Source organism: Hippoglossus hippoglossus, chromosome 8 (assembly GCF_009819705.1).
Source record: "Hippoglossus hippoglossus isolate fHipHip1 chromosome 8, fHipHip1.pri, whole genome shotgun sequence".
Classification (NCBI taxonomy): domain Eukaryota; kingdom Metazoa; phylum Chordata; class Actinopteri; order Pleuronectiformes; family Pleuronectidae; genus Hippoglossus; species Hippoglossus hippoglossus.
Genome location: NC_047158.1, coordinates 1,480,468 through 1,497,621, shown reverse-complemented (window position 1 = coordinate 1,497,621; position 17,154 = coordinate 1,480,468). Strand labels below are relative to the sequence as shown.

Here is a 17,154-nt window from a genome sequence, read left to right as displayed (position 1 = left end):
TACACACACACTGCAGCTTTAGATGATAAGTCAGTGTTTGTTTGTTTTTGTATTTGTATGCAACAGAACATGAAGTTCAGAATGGCAGTTTGAAACGTCACATCCGCGTCCACAGTGGAGAGAAACCCTACAGCTGCAGCTTTTGTGACAAGAGGTTCACCAAGTATTTCAGTCTGACACGTCACATCGGCATCCACGCAGGAGAGAAACCGATCCACTGAGATAATTATGGGAAGGCATTCCTTTAGTAATGATTGGTTTAGTATCTGGACACACGTGAACGAAGCAGTGACAAATAAATCATTGTTAATAGAAAATCGGCTTGTTTTAGCTCTCAGTATGTGGCATTTATGCCTTGTCGTTCGCTGCAGTCACATTGTAGATCATGATGGTGGACTGCGAATCAGAGATCGTGATCGCAATGGCGCATACTGTATCGTGCTGGCATCTGATAGTGGTGGTGTACCATGATCGAGGTGGCAGCTGACCGTGGACAATGATTACAACAAGACTGCTTGATATACAATATGTCTACTCAGATACTCGACCATTACTGACAATAATCCATCAATTCATTTAGGTTCAGTGGTAGAATTCTCGCCTGCCACGCGGGAGGCCTGGGTTCGATTCCCGGCTAATGCATTAGACTAACTTTGGCCCAAATACTTGTATCGCGAAGGGTGAGTATAACGGTCGTTATTTCCTTCTGGAATTAGTGTCCTTGTGTAATAGAAAGTGAATATGAAAAGATAGGAAAGTGTGCCGTTTCATCTTTTGAAAGATTTGAAATCTTAATCTTTTATGTGGCAACGACTTTGACTTGAAATTGAGAGCAGGCACTGCAAGAAAGAACTGTTCATCAATAGGCAACATAAAGACACCACACAGCTTTCTGTTTACAGGGAATGGGTATGAAGGTATGTCTAAGAAGCTCATAGGATCAAAAGCCTGGGCCCTTCAGGTCTAAATCACTTTTGTATTGGGGCTGTTGTTTGTGGCAGGCCAGCTGGGCTTTTAGCCCCACCCTGCCCCAGGTGTGAGTTGTTTGGCCATCAAGAGGACTATTGTTATTGTGGTAAAATACTCAAAGTTAACTAGGAAGGGATTCTGAGTTTTACATGGACTACATACTTCCACTACTAGCAATAATTGTTTCAAAATGACTTCACAAGCGTGGATATGTCATCACCTGGTAACTTTTGTTCCGGATTATTGAAAGTTTTGACAGTAACACTTGTCCTGACCCAATGGCTTTGTAAATAACATTTGGACTATTTGGACACAGTACTGGAGATCAATGTTCTAGAATCCACACATGTAACTAAAATGTTCAGACATTTGACACGTATGGGTATGTGACGGACAAGTAGTCTTTCATATTTCTATTTGTTTTACACAACTCTTTTGTCCACATTTGTGTAGAAAATAGGCCTCGTTGGCGCAGTAGGCAGCGCGTCAGTCTCATAATCTGAAGGTCGTGAGTTCAACCCTCACACGGGGCATGTGTCATATTATCTTATATAATCTTCTTATTCCAATAAGATTCCAGTGTTATATCAACAAGACAAGAGGATGCTCTTTGAAAAGACTCTTAAGTGGATTGACTCGTGTGCTTTAAGGTGCATTTGTGGTTCCTGCTGTAGAAATCAAAGAGTAGTTGTAAGTTTCTGGTGAAACACAGAGCCAGCTACAAGTTGGGCTACTTGCAGACCAGGTAGTGCTTTTTTATTAAATGCAGAAAATAGAGACTGACAGTGATACAGACAGAGAGGTCCATAGCTGCTATAACCCTAACATTCAATAATATTTCTGAGGAGGTGATATAATATATACATTTATGCCGTAGGTGCGCGGGGGCCGAGCATTCAAAGCTGTGCGTGAGTCGTGCTGCAAATACACAGCCGAAACGCTAGTGGCGTTAGAGTTTCTATGCTAGTGTTGAGTGTCTTCCGGTTTCCTGTCCGCTTATTTTTTACTTCACAAACTATGCCGAAAGTTACTAAGCGGATCGTGTTGGAGTTGGAGCTGATAGATTCTGAAGAGCAATGACTTTTTCATAAACAACGGCAACGAGGAAAGGAAAGATGTCGTCCGTTTCTGTTCCTTCAACTCAATTCAAAACTGGCTGCGAATCTGCCGGAAATGCGATGCTACCAAGCGGACCAATCACAGCTCTTACGGTGTTTATAGATAAAGTTGCATGGGTTCAGACCTTCTCTTTATAGTCTTGCAGTTGGTTGTTCACATTAAAAGTAACAGACATAGCTATGTCAGGCTTGAGAGAAAAATACAAACCCTGCTCCTTTCTTACCGTTGCACAGTTGGCCGGTCACGCCAAGAAGCGGGTGTCAGTACCTCTCTTTCTATCTGCAGTCGAAAAAATATCAGACAAACTGTCCAGGCACGGTATACTGGCACCTTAAGTGGACCTCGTCGGAAAAAAAGAAGGTGAAATTTGCATATAAATATGCATTGGTGGTTCAGTGGTAGAATTCTCGCCTGCCACGCGGGAGGCCCGGGTTCGATTCCCGGCTAATGCATTAGACTAACTTTGGCCCAAATACTTGTATCGCGAAGGGTGAGTATAACGGTTGTTATTTCCTTCTGGAATTAGTGTCCTTGTGTAATAGAAAGTGAATATGAAAAGATAGGAAAGTGTGCCGTTTCATCTTTTGAAAGATTTGAAATCTGAATCTTTTATGTGGCAACGACTTTGACTTGAAATTGAGAGCAGGCACTGCAAGAAAGAACTGTTCATCAATAGGCAACATAAAGACACCACACAGCTTTCTGTTTACAGGGTATGGGTATGAAGGTATGTCTAAGAAGCTCATAGGATCAAAAGCCTGGGCCCTTCAGGTCTAAATCACTTTTGTATTGGGGCTGTTGTTTGTGGCAGGCCAGCTGGGCTTTTAGCCCCACCCTGCCCCAGGTGTGAGTTGTTTGGCCATCAAGAGGACTATTGTTATTGTGGTAAAATACTCAAAGTTAACTAGGAAGGGATTCTGAGTTTTACATGGACTACATACTTCCACTACTAGCAATAATTGTTTCAAAATGACTTCACAAGCGTGGATATGTCATCACCTGGTAACTTTTGTTCCGGATTATTGAAAGTTTTGACAGTAACACTTGTCCTGACCCAATGGCTTTGTAAATAACATTTGGACTATTTGGACACAGTACTGGAGATCAATGTTCTAGAATCCACACATGTAACTAAAATGTTCAGACATTTGACACGTATGGGTATGTGACGGACAAGTAGTCTTTCATATTTCTATTTGTTTTACACAACTCTTTTGTCCACATTTGTGTAGAAAATAGGCCTCGTTGGCGCAGTAGGCAGCGCGTCAGTCTCATAATCTGAAGGTCGTGAGTTCAACCCTCACACGGGGCATGTGTCATATTATCTTATATAATCTTCTTATTCCAATAAGATTCCAGTGTTATATCAACAAGACAAGAGGATGCTCTTTGAAAAGACTCTTAAGTGGATTGACTCGTGTGCTTTAAGGTGCATTTGTGGTTCCTGCTGTAGAAATCAAAGAGTAGTTGTAAGTTTCTGGTGAAACACAGAGCCAGCTACAAGTTGGGCTACTTGCAGACCAGGTAGTGCTTTTTTATTAAATGCAGAAAATAGAGACTGACAGTGATACAGACAGAGAGGTCCATAGCTGCTATAACCCTAACATTCAATAATATTTCTGAGGAGGTGATATAATATATACATTTATGCCGTAGGTGCGCGGGGGCCGAGCATTCAAAGCTGTGCGTGAGTCGTGCTGCAAATACACAGCCGAAACGCTAGTGGCGTTAGAGTTTCTATGCTAGTGTTGAGTGTCTTCCGGTTTCCTGTCCGCTTATTTTTTACTTCACAAACAATGCCGAAAGTTACTAAGCGGATCGTGTTGGAGTTGGAGCTGATAGATTCTGAAGAGCAATGACTTTTTCATAAAGAACGGCAACGAGGAAAGGAAAGATGTCGTCCGTTTCTGTTCCTTCAACTCAATTCAAAACTGGCTGCGAGTCTGCCGGAAATGCGATGCTACCAAGCGGACCAATCACAGCTCTTACGGTGTTTATAGATAAAGTTGCATGGGTTCAGACCTTCTCTTTATAGTCTTGCAGTTGGTTGTTCACATTAAAAGTAACAGACATAGCTATGTCAGGCTTGAGAGAAAAATACAAACCCTGCTCCTTTCTTACCGTTGCACAGTTGGCCGGTCACGCCAAGAAGCGGGTGTCAGTACCTCTCTTTCTATCTGCAGTCGAAAAAATATCAGACAAACTGTCCAGGCACGGTATACTGGCACCTTAAGTGGACCTCGTCGAAAAAAAAAGAAGGTGAAATTTGCATATGAATATGCATTGGTGGTTCAGTGGTAGAATTCTCACCTGCCACGCGGGAGGCCTGGGTTCGATTCCCGGCTAATGCATTAGACTAACTTTGGCCCAAATACTTGTATCGCGAAGGGTGAGTATAACGGTTGTTATTTCCTTCTGGAATTAGTGTCCTTGTGTAATAGAAAGTGAATATGAAAAGATAGGAAAGTGTGCTGTTTCATCTTTTGAAAGATTTGAAATCTGAATCTTTTATGTGGCAACGACTTTGACTTGAAATTGAGAGCAGGCACTGCAAGAAAGAACTGTTCATCAATAGGCAACATAAAGACACCACACAGCTTTCTGTTTACAGGGTATGGGTATGAAGGTATGTCTAAGAAGCTCATAGGATCAAAAGCCTGGGCCCTTCAGGTCTAAATCACTTTTGTATTGGGGCTGTTGTTTGTGGCAGGCCAGCTGGGCTTTTAGCCCCACCCTGCCCCAGGTGTGAGTTGTTTGGCCATCAAGAGGACTATTGTTATTGTGGTAAAATACTCAAAGTTAACTAGGAAGGGATTCTGAGTTTTACATGGACTACATACTTCCACTACTAGCAATAATTGTTTCAAAATGACTTCACAAGCGTGGATATGTCATCACCTGGTAACTTTTGTTCCGGATTATTGAAAGTTTTGACAGTAACACTTGTCCTGACCCAATGGCTTTGTAAATAACATTTGGACTATTTGGACACAGTACTGGAGATCAATGTTCTAGAATCCACACATGTAACTAAAATGTTCAGACATTTGACACGTATGGGTATGTGACGGACAAGTAGTCTTTCATATTTCTATTTGTTTTACACAACTCTTTTGTCCACATTTGTGTAGAAAATAGGCCTCGTTGGCGCAGTAGGCAGCGCGTCAGTCTCATAATCTGAAGGTCGTGAGTTCAACCCTCACACGGGGCATGTGTCATATTATTTTATATAATCTTCTTATTCCAATAAGATTCCAGTGTTATATCAACAAGACAAGAGGATGCTCTTTGAAAAGACTCTTAAGTGGATTGACTCGTGTGCTTTAAGGTGCATTTGTGGTTCCTGCTGTAGAAATCAAAGAGTAGTTGTAAGTTTCTGGTGAAACACAGAGCCAGCTACAAGTTGGGCTACTTGCAGACCAGGTAGTGCTTTTTTATTAAGTGCAGAAAATAGAGACTGACAGTGATACAGACAGAGAGGTCCATAGCTGCTATAACCCTAACATTCAATAATATTTCTGAGGAGGTGATATAATATATACATTTATGCCGTAGGTGCGCGGGGGCCGAGCATTCAAAGCTGTGCGTGAGTCGTGCTGCAAATACACAGCCGAAACGCTAGTGGCGTTAGAGTTTCTATGCTAGTGTTGAGTGTCTTCCGGTTTCCTGTCCGCTTATTTTTTACTTCACAAACTATGCCGAAAGTTACTAAGCGGATCGTGTTGGAGTTGGAGCTGATAAATTCTGAAGAGCAATGACTTTTTCATAAAGAACGGCAACGAGGAAAGGAAAGATGTCGTCCGTTTCTGTTCCTTCAACTCAATTCAAAACTGGCTGCGAGTCTGCCGGAAATGCGATGCTACCAAGCGGACCAATCACAGCTCTTACGGTGTTTATAGATAAAGTTGCATGGGTTCAGACCTTCTCTTTATAGTCTTGCAGTTGGTTGTTCACATTAAAAGTAACAGACATAGCTATGTCAGGCTTGAGAGAAAAATACAAACCCTGCTCCTTTCTTACCGTTGCACAGTTGGCCGGTCACGCCAAGAAGCGGGTGTCAGTACCTCTCTTTCTATCTGCAGTCGAAAAAATATCAGACAAACTGTCCAGGCACGGTATACTGGCACCTTAAGTGGACCTCGTCGAAAAAAAAAGAAGGTGAAATTTGCATATAAATATGCATTGGTGGTTCAGTGGTAGAATTCTCGCCTGCCACGCGGGAGGCCCGGGTTCGATTCCCGGCTAATGCATTAGACTAACTTTGGCCCAAATACTTGTATCGCGAAGGGTGAGTATAACGGTTGTTATTACCTTCTGGAATTAGTGTCCTTGTGTAATAGAAAGTGAATATGAAAAGATAGGAAAGTGTGCCGTTTCATCTTTTGAAAGATTTGAAATCTGAATCTTTTATGTGGCAACGACTTTGACTTGAAATTGAGAGCAGGCACTGCAAGAAAGAACTGTTCATCAATAGGCAACATAAAGACACCACACAGCTTTCTGTTTACAGGGAATGGGTATGAAGGTATGTCTAAGAAGCTCATAGGATCAAAAGCCTGGGCCCTTCAGGTCTAAATCACTTTTGTATTGGGGCTGTTGTTTGTGGCAGGCCAGCTGGGCTTTTAGCCCCACCCTGCCCCAGGTGTGAGTTGTTTGGCCATCAAGAGGACTATTGTTATTGTGGTAAAATACTCAAAGTTAACTAGGAAGGGATTCTGAGTTTTACATGGACTACATACTTCCACTACTAGCAATAATTGTTTCAAAATGACTTCACAAGCGTGGATATGTCATCACCTGGTAACTTTTGTTCCGGATTATTGAAAGTTTTGACAGTAACACTTGTCCTGACCCAATGGCTTTGTAAATAACATTTGGACTATTTGGACACAGTACTGGAGATCAATGTTCTAGAATCCACACATGTAACTAAAATGTTCAGACATTTGACACGTATGGGTATGTGACGGACAAGTAGTCTTTCATATTTCTATTTGTTTTACACAACTCTTTTGTCCACATTTGTGTAGAAAATAGGCCTCGTTGGCGCAGTAGGCAGCGCGTCAGTCTCATAATCTGAAGGTCTTGACTTCAACCCTCACACGGGGCATGTGTCATATTATTTTATATAATCTTCTTATTCCAATAAGATTCCAGTGTTATATCAACAAGACAAGAGGATGCTCTTTGAAAAGACTCTTAAGTGGATTGACTCGTGTGCTTTAAGGTGCATTTGTGGTTCCTGCTGTAGAAATCAAAGAGTAGTTGTAAGTTTCTGGTGAAACACAGAGCCAGCTACAAGTTGGGCTACTTGCAGACCAGGTAGTGCTTTTTTATTAAGTGCAGAAAATAGAGACTGACAGTGATACAGACAGAGAGGTCCATAGCTGCTATAACCCTAACATTCAATAATATTTCTGAGGAGGTGATATAATATATACATTTATGCCGTAGGTGCGCGGGGGCCGAGCATTCAAAGCTGTGCGTGAGTCGTGCTGCAAATACACAGCCGAAACGCTAGTGGCGTTAGAGTTTCTATGCTAGTGTTGAGTGTCTTCCGGTTTCCTGTCCGCTTATTTTTTACTTCACAAACTATGCCGAAAGTTACTAAGCGGATCGTGTTGGAGTTGGAGCTGATAAATTCTGAAGAGCAATGACTTTTTCATAAAGAACGGCAACGAGGAAAGGAAAGATGTCGTCCGTTTCTGTTCCTTCAACTCAATTCAAAACTGGCTGCGAGTCTGCCGGAAATGCGATGCTACCAAGCGGACCAATCACAGCTCTTACGGTGTTTATAGATAAAGTTGCATGGGTTCAGACCTTCTCTTTATAGTCTTGCAGTTGGTTGTTCACATTAAAAGTAACAGACATAGCTATGTCAGGCTTGAGAGAAAAATACAAACCCTGCTCCTTTCTTACCGTTGCACAGTTGGCCGGTCACGCCAAGAAGCGGGTGTCAGTACCTCTCTTTCTATCTGCAGTCGAAAAAATATCAGACAAACTGTCCAGGCACGGTATACTGGCACCTTAAGTGGACCTCGTCGGAAAAAAAGAAGGTGAAATTTGCATATAAATATGCATTGGTGGTTCAGTGGTAGAATTCTCGCCTGCCACGCGGGAGGCCCGGGTTCGATTCCCGGCTAATGCATTAGACTAACTTTGGCCCAAATACTTGTATCGCGAAGGGTGAGTATAACGGTTGTTATTTCCTTCTGGAATTAGTGTCCTTGTGTAATAGAAAGTGAATATGAAAAGATAGGAAAGTGTGCCGTTTCATCTTTTGAAAGATTTGAAATCTGAATCTTTTATGTGGCAACGACTTTGACTTGAAATTGAGAGCAGGCACTGCAAGAAAGAACTGTTCATCAATAGGCAACATAAAGACACCACACAGCTTTCTGTTTACAGGGTATGGGTATGAAGGTATGTCTAAGAAGCTCATAGGATCAAAAGCCTGGGCCCTTCAGGTCTAAATCACTTTTGTATTGGGGCTGTTGTTTGTGGCAGGCCAGCTGGGCTTTTAGCCCCACCCTGCCCCAGGTGTGAGTTGTTTGGCCATCAAGAGGACTATTGTTATTGTGGTAAAATACTCAAAGTTAACTAGGAAGGGATTCTGAGTTTTACATGGACTACATACTTCCACTACTAGCAATAATTGTTTCAAAATGACTTCACAAGCGTGGATATGTCATCACCTGGTAACTTTTGTTCCGGATTATTGAAAGTTTTGACAGTAACACTTGTCCTGACCCAATGGCTTTGTAAATAACATTTGGACTATTTGGACACAGTACTGGAGATCAATGTTCTAGAATCCACACATGTAACTAAAATGTTCAGACATTTGACACGTATGGGTATGTGACGGACAAGTAGTCTTTCATATTTCTATTTGTTTTACACAACTCTTTTGTCCACATTTGTGTAGAAAATAGGCCTCGTTGGCGCAGTAGGCAGCGCGTCAGTCTCATAATCTGAAGGTCGTGAGTTCAACCCTCACACGGGGCATGTGTCATATTATTTTATATAATCTTCTTATTCCAATAAGATTCCAGTGTTATATCAACAAGACAAGAGGATGCTCTTTGAAAAGACTCTTAAGTGGATTGACTCGTGTGCTTTAAGGTGCATTTGTGGTTCCTGCTGTAGAAATCAAAGAGTAGTTGTAAGTTTCTGGTGAAACACAGAGCCAGCTACAAGTTGGGCTACTTGCAGACCAGGTAGTGCTTTTTTATTAAGTGCAGAAAATAGAGACTGACAGTGATACAGACAGAGAGGTCCATAGCTGCTATAACCCTAACATTCAATAATATTTCTGAGGAGGTGATATAATATATACATTTATGCCGTAGGTGCGCGGGGGCCGAGCATTCAAAGCTGTGCGTGAGTCGTGCTGCAAATACACAGCCGAAACGCTAGTGGCGTTAGAGTTTCTATGCTAGTGTTGAGTGTCTTCCGGTTTCCTGTCCGCTTATTTTTTACTTCACAAACTATGCCGAAAGTTACTAAGCGGATCGTGTTGGAGTTGGAGCTGATAGATTCTGAAGAGCAATGACTTTTTCATAAAGAACGGCAACGAGGAAAGGAAAGATGTCGTCCGTTTCTGTTCCTTCAACTCAATTCAAAACTGGCTGCGAATCTGCCGGAAATGCGATGCTACCAAGCGGACCAATCACAGCTCTTACGGTGTTTATAGATAAAGTTGCATGGGTTCAGACCTTCTCTTTATAGTCTTGCAGTTGGTTGTTCACATTAAAAGTAACAGACATAGCTATGTCAGGCTTGAGAGAAAAATACAAACCCTGCTCCTTTCTTACCGTTGCACAGTTGGCCGGTCACGCCAAGAAGCGGGTGTCAGTACCTCTCTTTCTATCTGCAGTCGAAAAAATATCAGACAAACTGTCCAGGCACGGTATACTGGCACCTTAAGTGGACCTCGTCGGAAAATAAGAAGGTGAAATTTGCATATAAATATGCATTGGTGGTTCAGTGGTAGAATTCTCGCCTGCCACGCGGGAGGCCCGGGTTCGATTCCCGGCTAATGCATTAGACTAACTTTGGCCCAAATACTTGTATCGCGAAGGGTGAGTATAACGGTCGTTATTTCCTTCTGGAATTAGTGTCCTTGTGTAATAGAAAGTGAATATGAAAAGATAGGAAAGTGTGCTGTTTCATCTTTTGAAAGATTTGAAATCTTAATCTTTTATGTGGCAACGACTTTGACTTGAAATTGAGAGCAGGCACTGCAAGAAAGAACTGTTCATCAATAGGCAACATAAAGACACCACACAGCTTTCTGTTTACAGGGTATGGGTATGAAGGTATGTCTAAGAAGCTCATAGGATCAAAAGCCTGGGCCCTTCAGGTCTAAATCACTTTTGTATTGGGGCTGTTGTTTGTGGCAGGCCAGCTGGGCTTTTAGCCCCACCCTGCCCCAGGTGTGAGTTGTTTGGCCATCAAGAGGACTATTGTTATTGTGGTAAAATACTCAAAGTTAACTAGGAAGGGATTCTGAGTTTTACATGGACTACATACTTCCACTACTAGCAATAATTGTTTCAAAATGACTTCACAAGCGTGGATATGTCATCACCTGGTAACTTTTGTTCCGGATTATTGAAAGTTTTGACAGTAACACTTGTCCTGACCCAATGGCTTTGTAAATAACATTTGGACTATTTGGACACAGTACTGGAGATCAATGTTCTAGAATCCACACATGTAACTAAAATGTTCAGACATTTGACACGTATGGGTATGTGACGGACAAGTAGTCTTTCATATTTCTATTTGTTTTACACAACTCTTTTGTCCACATTTGTGTAGAAAATAGGCCTCGTTGGCGCAGTAGGCAGCGCGTCAGTCTCATAATCTGAAGGTCGTGAGTTCAACCCTCACACGGGGCATGTGTCATATTATTTTATATAATCTTCTTATTCCAATAAGATTCCAGTGTTATATCAACAAGACAAGAGGATGCTCTTTGAAAAGACTCTTAAGTGGATTGACTCGTGTGCTTTAAGGTGCATTTGTGGTTCCTGCTGTAGAAATCAAAGAGTAGTTGTAAGTTTCTGGTGAAACACAGAGCCAGCTACAAGTTGGGCTACTTGCAGACCAGGTAGTGCTTTTTTATTAAGTGCAGAAAATAGAGACTGACAGTGATACAGACAGAGAGGTCCATAGCTGCTATAACCCTAACATTCAATAATATTTCTGAGGAGGTGATATAATATATACATTTATGCCGTAGGTGCGCGGGGGCCGAGCATTCAAAGCTGTGCGTGAGTCGTGCTGCAAATACACAGCCGAAACGCTAGTGGCGTTAGAGTTTCTATGCTAGTGTTGAGTGTCTTCCGGTTTCCTGTCCGCTTATTTTTTACTTCACAAACAATGCCGAAAGTTACTAAGCGGATCGTGTTGGAGTTGGAGCTGATAGATTCTGAAGAGCAATGACTTTTTCATAAAGAACGGCAACGAGGAAAGGAAAGATGTCGTCCGTTTCTGTTCCTTCAACTCAATTCAAAACTGGCTGCGAATCTGCCGGAAATGCGATGCTACCAAGCGGACCAATCACAGCTCTTACGGTGTTTATAGATAAAGTTGCATGGGTTCAGACCTTCTCTTTATAGTCTTGCAGTTGGTTGTTCACATTAAAAGTAACAGACATAGCTATGTCAGGCTTGAGAGAAAAATACAAACCCTGCTCCTTTCTTACCGTTGCACAGTTGGCCGGTCACGCCAAGAAGCGGGTGTCAGTACCTCTCTTTCTATCTGCAGTCGAAAAAATATCAGACAAACTGTCCAGGCACGGTATACTGGCACCTTAAGTGGACCTCGTCGGAAAAAAGAAGGTGAAATTTGCATATAAATATGCATTGGTGGTTCAGTGGTAGAATTCTCGCCTGCCACGCGGGAGGCCCGGGTTCGATTCCCGGCTAATGCATTAGACTAACTTTGGCCCAAATACTTGTATCGCGAAGGGTGAGTATAACGGTCGTTATTTCCTTCTGGAATTAGTGTCCTTGTGTAATAGAAAGTGAATATGAAAAGATAGGAAAGTTTGCCGTTTCATCTTTTGAAAGATTTGAAATCTTAATCTTTTATGTGGCAACGACTTTGACTTGAAATTGAGAGCAGGCACTGCAAGAAAGAACTGTTCATCAATAGGCAACATAAAGACACCACACAGCTTTCTGTTTACAGGGTATGGGTATGAAGGTATGTCTAAGAAGCTCATAGGATCAAAAGCCTGGGCCCTTCAGGTCTAAATGACCTTTGTATTGGGGCTGTTGTTTGTGGCAGGCCAGCTGGGCTTTTAGCCCCACCCTGCCCCAGGTGTGAGTTGTTTGGCCATCAAGAGGACTATTGTTATTGTGGTAAAATACTCAAAGTTAACTAGGAAGGGATTCTGAGTTTTACATGGACTACATACTTCCACTACTAGCAATAATTGTTTCAAAATGACTTCACAAGCGTGGATATGTCATCACCTGGTAACTTTTGTTCCGGATTATTGAAAGTTTTGACAGTAACACTTGTCCTGACCCAATGGCTTTGTAAATAACATTTGGACTATTTGGACACAGTACTGGAGATCAATGTTCTAGAATCCACACATGTAACTAAAATGTTCAGACATTTGACACGTATGGGTATGTGACGGACAAGTAGTCTTTCATATTTCTATTTGTTTTACACAACTCTTTTGTCCACATTTGTGTAGAAAATAGGCCTCGTTGGCGCAGTAGGCAGCGCGTCAGTCTCATAATCTGAAGGTCGTGAGTTCAACCCTCACACGGGGCATGTGTCATATTATCTTATATAATCTTCTTATTCCAATAAGATTCCAGTGTTATATCAACAAGACAAGAGGATGCTCTTTGAAAAGACTCTTAAGTGGATTGACTCGTGTGCTTTAAGGTGCATTTGTGGTTCCTGCTGTAGAAATCAAAGAGTAGTTGTAAGTTTCTGGTGAAACACAGAGCCAGCTACAAGTTGGGCTACTTGCAGACCAGGTAGTGCTTTTTTATTAAGTGCAGAAAATAGAGACTGACAGTGATACAGACAGAGAGGTCCATAGCTGCTATAACCCTAACATTCAATAATATTTCTGAGGAGGTGATATAATATATACATTTATGCCGTAGGTGCGCGGGGGCCGAGCATTCAAAGCTGTGCGTGAGTCGTGCTGCAAATACACAGCCGAAACGCTAGTGGCGTTAGAGATTCTATGCTAGTGTTGAGTGTCTTCCGGTTTCCTGTCCGCTTATTTTTTACTTCACAAACAATGCCGAAAGTTACTAAGCGGATCGTGTTGGAGTTGGAGCTGATAGATTCTGAAGAGCAATGACTTTTTCATAAAGAACGGCAACGAGGAAAGGAAAGATGTCGTCCGTTTCTGTTCCTTCAACTCAATTCAAAACTGGCTGCGAATCTGCCGGAAATGCGATGCTACCAAGCGGACCAATCACAGCTCTTACGGTGTTTATAGATAAAGTTGCATGGGTTCAGACCTTCTCTTTATAGTCTTGCAGTTGGTTGTTCACATTAAAAGTAACAGACATAGCTATGTCAGGCTTGAGAGAAAAATACAAACCCTGCTCCTTTCTTACCGTTGCACAGTTGGCCGGTCACGCCAAGAAGCGGGTGTCAGTACCTCTCTTTCTATCTGCAGTCGAAAAAATATCAGACAAACTGTCCAGGCACGGTATACTGGCACCTTAAGTGGACCTCGTCGGAAAAAAAGAAGGTGAAATTTGCATATAAATATGCATTGGTGGTTCAGTGGTAGAATTCTCGCCTGCCACGCGGGAGGCCCGGGTTCGATTCCCGGCTAATGCATTAGACTAACTTTGGCCCAAATACTTGTATCGCGAAGGGTGAGTATAACGGTCGTTATTTCCTTCTGGAATTAGTGTCCTTGTGTAATAGAAAGTGAATATGAAAAGATAGGAAAGTGTGCTGTTTCATCTTTTGAAAGATTTGAAATCTGAATCTTTTATGTGGCAACGACTTTGACTTGAAATTGAGAGCAGGCACTGCAAGAAAGAACTGTTCATCAATAGGCAACATAAAGACACCACACAGCTTTCTGTTTACAGGGAATGGGTATGAAGGTATGTCTAAGAAGCTCATAGGATCAAAAGCCTGGGCCCTTCAGGTCTAAATCACTTTTGTATTGGGGCTGTTGTTTGTGGCAGGCCAGCTGGGCTTTTAGCCCCACCCTGCCCCAGGTGTGAGTTGTTTGGCCATCAAGAGGACTATTGTTATTGTGGTAAAATACTCAAAGTTAACTAGGAAGGGATTCTGAGTTTTACATGGACTACATACTTCCACTACTAGCAATAATTGTTTCAAAATGACTTCACAAGCGTGGATATGTCATCACCTGGTAACTTTTGTTCCGGATTATTGAAAGTTTTGACAGTAACACTTGTCCTGACCCAATGGCTTTGTAAATAACATTTGGACTATTTGGACACAGTACTGGAGATCAATGTTCTAGAATCCACACATGTAACTAAAATGTTCAGACATTTGACACGTATGGGTATGTGACGGACAAGTAGTCTTTCATATTTCTATTTGTTTTACACAACTCTTTTGTCCACATTTGTGTAGAAAATAGGCCTCGTTGGCGCAGTAGGCAGCGCGTCAGTCTCATAATCTGAAGGTCGTGAGTTCAACCCTCACACGGGGCATGTGTCATATTATTTTATATAATCTTCTTATTCCAATAAGATTCCAGTGTTATATCAACAAGACAAGAGGATGCTCTTTGAAAAGACTCTTAAGTGGATTGACTCGTGTGCTTTAAGGTGCATTTGTGGTTCCTGCTGTAGAAATCAAAGAGTAGTTGTAAGTTTCTGGTGAAACACAGAGCCAGCTACAAGTTGGGCTACTTGCAGACCAGGTAGTGCTTTTTTATTAAATGCAGAAAATAGAGACTGACAGTGATACAGACAGAGAGGTCCATAGCTGCTATAACCCTAACATTCAATAATATTTCTGAGGAGGTGATATAATATATACATTTATGCCGTAGGTGCGCGGGGGCCGAGCATTCAAAGCTGTGCGTGAGTCGTGCTGCAAATACACAGCCGAAACGCTAGTGGCGTTAGAGTTTCTATGCTAGTGTTGAGTGTCTTCCGGTTTCCTATCCGCTTATTTTTTACTTCACAAACAATGCCGAAAGTTACTAAGCGGATCGTGTTGGAGTTGGAGCTGATAGATTCTGAAGAGCAATGACTTTTTCATAAAGAACGGCAACGAGGAAAGGAAAGATGTCGTCCGTTTCTGTTCCTTCAACTCAATTCAAAACTGGCTGCGAGTCTGCCGGAAATGCGATGCTACCAAGCGGACCAATCACAGCTCTTACGGTGTTTATAGATAAAGTTGCATGGGTTCAGACCTTCTCTTTATAGTCTTGCAGTTGGTTGTTCACATTAAAAGTAACAGACATAGCTATGTCAGGCTTGAGAGAAAAATACAAACCCTGCTCCTTTCTTACCGTTGCACAGTTGGCCGGTCACGCCAAGAAGCGGGTGTCAGTACCTCTCTTTCTATCTGCAGTCGAAAAAATATCAGACAAACTGTCCAGGCACGGTATACTGGCACCTTAAGTGGACCTCGTCGGAAAAAAAGAAGGTGAAATTTGCATATAAATATGCATTGGTGGTTCAGTGGTAGAATTCTCGCCTGCCACGCGGGAGGCCCGGGTTCGATTCCCGGCTAATGCATTAGACTAACTTTGGCCCAAATACTTGTATCGCGAAGGGTGAGTATAACGGTCGTTATTTCCTTCTGGAATTAGTGTCCTTGTGTAATAGAAAGTGAATATGAAAAGATAGGAAAGTGTGCCGTTTCATCTTTTGAAAGATTTGAAATCTGAATCTTTTATGTGGCAACGACTTTGACTTGAAATTGAGAGCAGGCACTGCAAGAAAGAACTGTTCATCAATAGGCAACATAAAGACACCACACAGCTTTCTGTTTACAGGGAATGGGTATGAAGGTATGTCTAAGAAGCTCATAGGATCAAAAGCCTGGGCCCTTCAGGTCTAAATCACTTTTGTATTGGGGCTGTTGTTTGTGGCAGGCCAGCTGGGCTTTTAGCCCCACCCTGCCCCAGGTGTGAGTTGTTTGGCCATCAAGAGGACTATTGTTATTGTGGTAAAATACTCAAAGTTAACTAGGAAGGGATTCTGAGTTTTACATGGACTACATACTTCCACTACTAGCAATAATTGTTTCAAAATGACTTCACAAGCGTGGATATGTCATCACCTGGTAACTTTTGTTCCGGATTATTGAAAGTTTTGACAGTAACACTTGTCCTGACCCAATGGCTTTGTAAATAACATTTGGACTATTTGGACACAGTACTGGAGATCAATGTTCTAGAATCCACACATGTAACTAAAATGTTCAGACATTTGACACGTATGGGTATGTGACGGACAAGTAGTCTTTCATATTTCTATTTGTTTTACACAACTCTTTTGTCCACATTTGTGTAGAAAATAGGCCTCGTTGGCGCAGTAGGCAGCGCGTCAGTCTCATAATCTGAAGGTCGTGAGTTCAACCCTCACACAGGGCATGTGTCATATTATTTTATATAATCTTCTTATTCCAATAAGATTCCAGTGTTATATCAACAAGACAAGAGGATGCTCTTTGAAAAGACTCTTAAGTGGATTGACTCGTGTGCTTTAAGGTGCATTTGTGGTTCCTGCTGTAGAAATCAAAGAGTAGTTGTAAGTTTCTGGTGAAACACAGAGCCAGCTACAAGTTGGGCTACTTGCAGACCAGGTAGTGCTTTTTTATTAAGTGCAGAAAATAGAGACTGACAGTGATACAGACAGAGAGGTCCATAGCTGCTATAACCCTAACATTCAATAATATTTCTGAGGAGGTGATATAATATATACATTTATGCCGTAGGTGCGCGGGGGCCGAGCATTCAAAGCTGTGCGTGAGTCGTGCTGCAAATACACAGCCGAAACGCTAGTGGCGTTAGAGTTTCTATGCTAGTGTTGAGTGTCTTCCGGTTTCCTGTCCGCTTAT

At 42.1% G+C, this 17,154-nt stretch overlaps 15 non-coding genes across 15 annotated transcripts; all 15 read left to right on the top strand.

The window, feature by feature from the left end:
- The first annotated feature begins 1,429 nt into the window (after window positions 1–1,429).
- Window positions 1,430–1,502, top strand: trnam-cau. The gene has a single exon. It is a non-coding gene; the product is annotated as a tRNA-Met (tRNA).
- Window positions 1,503–2,469: 967 nt separating this feature from the next.
- trnag-gcc lies at window positions 2,470–2,540 on the top strand. Its single transcript has one exon. It is a non-coding gene; the product is annotated as a tRNA-Gly (tRNA).
- A 787-nt stretch (window positions 2,541–3,327) lies between these two features.
- On the top strand, window positions 3,328–3,400 carry trnam-cau. The gene has a single exon. It is a non-coding gene; the product is annotated as a tRNA-Met (tRNA).
- Window positions 3,401–4,368: 968 nt separating this feature from the next.
- trnag-gcc lies at window positions 4,369–4,439 on the top strand. Its single transcript has one exon. It is a non-coding gene; the product is annotated as a tRNA-Gly (tRNA).
- Window positions 4,440–5,226: 787 nt separating this feature from the next.
- Window positions 5,227–5,299, top strand: trnam-cau. The gene has a single exon. It is a non-coding gene; the product is annotated as a tRNA-Met (tRNA).
- Window positions 5,300–6,267: 968 nt separating this feature from the next.
- Window positions 6,268–6,338, top strand: trnag-gcc. The gene has a single exon. It is a non-coding gene; the product is annotated as a tRNA-Gly (tRNA).
- Window positions 6,339–8,165: 1,827 nt separating this feature from the next.
- trnag-gcc lies at window positions 8,166–8,236 on the top strand. The gene has a single exon. It is a non-coding gene; the product is annotated as a tRNA-Gly (tRNA).
- Window positions 8,237–9,023: 787 nt separating this feature from the next.
- On the top strand, window positions 9,024–9,096 carry trnam-cau. Its single transcript has one exon. It is a non-coding gene; the product is annotated as a tRNA-Met (tRNA).
- Window positions 9,097–10,063: 967 nt separating this feature from the next.
- Window positions 10,064–10,134, top strand: trnag-gcc. The gene has a single exon. It is a non-coding gene; the product is annotated as a tRNA-Gly (tRNA).
- A 787-nt stretch (window positions 10,135–10,921) lies between these two features.
- Window positions 10,922–10,994, top strand: trnam-cau. Its single transcript has one exon. It is a non-coding gene; the product is annotated as a tRNA-Met (tRNA).
- A 966-nt stretch (window positions 10,995–11,960) lies between these two features.
- On the top strand, window positions 11,961–12,031 carry trnag-gcc. The gene has a single exon. It is a non-coding gene; the product is annotated as a tRNA-Gly (tRNA).
- A 787-nt stretch (window positions 12,032–12,818) lies between these two features.
- On the top strand, window positions 12,819–12,891 carry trnam-cau. The gene has a single exon. It is a non-coding gene; the product is annotated as a tRNA-Met (tRNA).
- A 967-nt stretch (window positions 12,892–13,858) lies between these two features.
- On the top strand, window positions 13,859–13,929 carry trnag-gcc. The gene has a single exon. It is a non-coding gene; the product is annotated as a tRNA-Gly (tRNA).
- Window positions 13,930–14,716: 787 nt separating this feature from the next.
- Window positions 14,717–14,789, top strand: trnam-cau. Its single transcript has one exon. It is a non-coding gene; the product is annotated as a tRNA-Met (tRNA).
- A 967-nt stretch (window positions 14,790–15,756) lies between these two features.
- Window positions 15,757–15,827, top strand: trnag-gcc. The gene has a single exon. It is a non-coding gene; the product is annotated as a tRNA-Gly (tRNA).
- The last annotated feature ends 1,327 nt before the right edge of the window (window positions 15,828–17,154 follow it).